The sequence below is a fragment of the Elephantulus edwardii genome, unplaced genomic scaffold (assembly GCF_000299155.1).
Source record: "Elephantulus edwardii isolate Elephantulus edwardi_28Jun2011 unplaced genomic scaffold, EleEdw1.0 scaffold00042, whole genome shotgun sequence".
NCBI lineage: Eukaryota > Metazoa > Chordata > Mammalia > Macroscelidea > Macroscelididae > Elephantulus > Elephantulus edwardii.
In genome coordinates this window covers 19,308,207-19,313,226 of record NW_006399792.1, presented here as the reverse complement: position 1 = coordinate 19,313,226, position 5,020 = coordinate 19,308,207, and positions in this window count along the sequence as shown.

The window sequence follows — 5,020 nt, the reverse complement described above, 5'->3', positions numbered from 1 at the left end:
AAAAGAAGAATTAAGTTTGGTAAATAGAAATCAAGATGGATGATTTTTTTATAACAAACAGGCAGAATAAGTCAATAATTCTTAACCCAGCTCAGTGAGATTTAATGTTGCTCAAGTAAGTGGAATCTTGACCAAGCTTTCTGCTTGGTTGACTTGGAATTTTCCAGATTCCATGACTGACAGTCACTTTTACACATTATCTTCCTTATTAGCCTCATCACTCAGAGCAATGCTGAATTTCAGATCCAGGTCAAATCAGAATTGATACTTTGACAGCACTAGTTTGTATGCCTTCAACGAGACGTAATTCCCTTTAATGATATATCACAATGACTAATGACCATTTAAAAAAAGAGAGATTTTCAGTTTTCATTTGAAATTATAAACTAAGAGCATTTTTTATATAGAAGCATAAGGGAGAAAGTTCTGTTTCATTAGTAAATTTATGTTAGTTTTTTAAATGAGGGAATTTTTGATCTTCAACATGAATGGAGATTTAAAGAATCAATGCCTTTGTGTTGTGGCACTGGAGAAGAGTATTGAACATACCCTGGACTACCAAGAGAACAAAGAGGTCTGTCCTGGAGAGGGTGAAGTCAAGTTGATCCTTGAGGGAAAGATTTTGAAGTCTGACATACTTTGGACATGTTGCCAGGAGGGACCAGTCCTTGGAGAAGGACATCATGCCTGGAAGGGTGGAGAGATAGTGTGAGAGGGGAAGACCCAGAATGAGATAGATTGACACAGTAACTGAGATAATGAGGGTAGGTGTGTTGGAGACAGTGAGACTGATTCAGAATAGGGCAAGATTCAGAACTGGGGTGTATAATGTTGCTAAATGGCACATAGCAATAACAACATGTACTATGAATTTTGTTGTTGTTGTTAGGTGCCGTCAAGTCACTTGCAACTCATAGCGAACCTGTATACAACAACTCTGAACACTGCTCTAGCATGTTCCAACCTTATTCTCTCTGACACCTACCCCTATTACTCCAGTCACTGCATCAATCCATCTCATCCTGGGTCTTTCACTCTTCCGCTGTCCCTCCACACTTTCAAGCATGATGTCCTCTCCAAGGACTGGTCCTTCCTTGCAACATGCTCAAAGTATGTCGGGCAAAGCTTCAGAATTGTTGCCTCCATGTAGTAGCCTGGTTCCACTCTCTCTAGGATGAACCTGTTTGTCCTCCTAGCAGTCCATGGTGTATTCAATACTCTTCTCCTGCACCACAGCTCAAAGGTATCAATTCTCCTATCACCCATAGTCATTGTTGAGTTTTCTGATGCATAGCAAGCAATTGCAAAGACTATGGCCTGGATCAGGTGTACCTTAGTTTCCAGACTGACATCATTGCTCTTCAATACTCTGGCGAGGCACCTGACAACATACTTTCCAATACAATTAATCTTTTGATTTCCTGACCTCTGGTACTAAGAGTGTTGGTTGCAGAACCAAGCAAATGAAAGCTGTTAACAATCTCAATATCTTCACTGTCTATCATGAGCTGTCAATTAGACCAATGATGAGAATCTTTGTTTTCTTGACGTTGAGCTTCAATCCATTTTGAAGGCTGCAGTCCTTCACCTTCTGCAGCAAGTGCCTAAGCTCCTCAGTTTCAGCAAGCAGTGTCATGTTATATGTCATATGCGTAATGCTGATTGCTGATGAATCTTCCTCCAATCCCGAGGCCACATTCCTCCTTATAAAGCCCAACCTCCGGGATTATCTGTTTTGCATATAGATTGAAAAGGTATGAAGATAGAACACATCCCTGGCATACACCCTTCCCAATTTTGAACCATATATTGTCACCTTACTCTGTTCTGACCACTGGCTCCTGGTTCAATTATAGGTTTCACATAAGCACAATCAAATGTTCTGGGATTCCCATTCTTCTCAGAGTCAGCCACAGTTTATTGTGATCCACACAGTCAAATGCCTTTGCATAGTCAGTGAAATGCAGACATTCCTCTGGCACTCTGTTCTTTCAGTCAAAATTATCTAACATTAGTTATAATATTCTTAGTACCACGGCCTCTTCTAAACTCAGACCGTAGTTCTCTGTTGATGTGCTCTTCCAATCATTTTAAAATTATTTTCAGCAGAGTCTTGCTTGCATATGATATTAAAGATATGTTTGATAACTGTCTATTAGGTCACTTTTCTTTGGAATGGGAACAAATATGGATCTCTTCCAGTTAGTTGACCAGGTGGTTGTCCTCCAGATTTCTTGGCACAACTCAGTGAATACATCTAGATCTGTTTGTTGGAATATGTCAATTGGTATGCCGTCAGTTCCTGGGGTCTTGTTTTTTGCCAATTCTTTCAGAGAAGCTTGAACTTCTTCATTCATCACCACAGGCTCTCGCTCATACATTGTCCCATGAAATTCTTCTATATCAGTCAATTCCTTTTGGTACATTGACTCTGTATACTCCTTCCATCTTCTTTCAATGCTTCCTGGATCATTTAATATTTTGCCAAAATTATCCTTAAGTATTGCAACTTGAGGATTGAATTTGTTCTTCGATTTCTTCAGCCTAAGAAATGCTGAGTGAGTTTGGCCCTTTTGACTTTTGACTCCAGCTCTTTGCACATTCCATTATAATATTTTATTTTTTCTTGCCACACAGCCTTTTGAAATTTTTTAGTCAACTCCTTCATTTCTTTAATTCCACCCCCCCCCCTTTGCTTTGGCTTCCCAGCACTCTAGTGCAATATTCAGAGTCTCCTCTGACATCCATCTTGGTCTTTTCTTCCTCCTCTGTCTTTGTAATGACCTTTTGCATTCTTCATGGATGATATTTGTGATATCCTCCCACAGTTCATCAGGTCTTCACTCTACTGTTCAAGGCTTCAAATCTGTTTCTGAGATTATTTGAAATTCAAGTGGCATAGACTCAAAGTCAAATTTTGGTTCCTATGGATTTGATTTCATTTTATTTAGTTTTAGTTTAAACTTGCATATGAGTAGTTGGTGTTCTGTTCCACAATCACAACCTGACCTAGTTTTCATAGTTGATACTGAACTTTTCCAGTGATTCTTTACATAGATGTAATCAATCTGATTCCTATACACACCATCAGGTGAAATACATGTATAAATCTTGCATTTATATTTCTTATTAAAAGAATTTGCAATGATTAAACCATTGATTGTACAGAATTGTATCATTCTATCTCCAGCTTCATTTCTGTCACTAAGTCCATATTTTCCAGCTCTGAACTTTCCTATTTCCAACTTTTGCATTCCAGTCATCTATTATTATTAATGCATCTTGATTAAATGTTCAATCAATTTCTGACTGTAAAAGTTGATAGAAATCTTCTATTTCCTCCTCTTTGGATCCAATTTTTGATGCATATATTTCAATGATAGTGGCATTCACTGGATTTCCTTGTATGCATATGGATATTATCCAATCACTCACAACATTGTATTTCAAGATGAACCTAGAAATTGCTTTTTTTAACTATGACAGCAACCCCAATAATGTTTTAAAATAATTATGATAATAAAAAATAACTGTGACAAAAGAGTTAATACAATTATTGTTATTGTTTTTATTGGGTGCCATAAAGTCAACTGCAACTCAGCAATTCTATGTACAATGAATCTGAACCGTGCTCTATCTTGTGCAACATCATTTCTAATATTCTCGAGGCTCTTGGTACTGGCACCTATTACTGTGTCAATCTATCTTGTTGAGGGTCTTCCTTTCTTTCACTGACCATTTACTTTCCAAGCATTCAGCTTCTCAAAGGACAAGGGCCTCATAACAATATGCCCAAAATATGTTCTTCACCACGAATGGAGTCTTAAGGTAAAGTAAAGATGACAGAAGAAGAATCAATTTCTTTGGGTTGTGGCACTGGAGAAGCGTATTGAACATACACTGGACTACCAAGAGAATAAACAGGTCTGTCTTGGAGACAGTGAAGCCAAGTTGCAAGCCACCCTTGCCTCCAAGGAGCACCATGCTTGCACTTTCTCTAAGACACATTTGTTCATTCTATTGACAGTCCATGGAATATTCAGTATTCAATATTTCATATTCTTCTCCAACACCACAACTCAAAGACATTTATTCTTCTTCTGTCACTTTCATTCATTATCCAGCTCTCAGACATCTAGCAAGCATTTTATAAGATTATCACCTGAAAAAAAAAAAGATTATCACCTGAATCAGGTTCACCTTAGTTCTCAAATTAACATCATTGTTCCTCAGCACTTTGGAGAATTCCCTGACAGTTGACTTTCCCAGTGCGATACATCTCCTGATCTTCTGACTGCTGGTACCAAAAGTGTTGATTGTGGATCCAAGCAAGATTAAATCACTGATAATTTCAATCATTTCTCCATCTATCATAATGTTGTGTATCTTGTCCTTTCACTTTGCCTGCTACATCAATATCCTTTGCACTCCTACCTACCCTGACGAGCACCTCTCTACCCACAGCCACCCCTTCATATGATGGCTTCAGCCACAAGTCACTTCTGTGATGTCTTGTACCTCATACCGCTGCTGGTTTCTCATGTTGAAGTCTGTCTCCTGTTTAGGGGGATGTAAGTCCAAAACCAATGTTTCGGATTCAATGAAAGATTTTTGTCTAGGCAGTACTGAAGAAAGTTTCATGTCCCTGAGCTTCTGCTCCACGACTGTCTGTCGTTTTGTTACTTGGTGTCTCTGCTCTTCCTTTTGCAACACACTGCTATCTCTGTATAATGATTTCCAAGGTGAGGGCTAGGTGTCATCTAGATCTGGTATGTTGGTATTGTTTATTTGGCCTAAAGGGCTATGGGTCTGAGGGTCTGACACAAGCCTGGGATTGAGTGTCTTGCCTTGGATACCTGATTGTTAACTAAGCCAGAAGCTGGTAGAGTTCTGGGAGAACAGGCGTTACCTAATTAGGAAGATTAGAAGGCAGTCTCAGATCCATATTTATTCTCATTCCAAAAAAAAAGGTGACCCATTAGAGTGTGGAAATTATCAAACAATATCACATGCAAGTAAA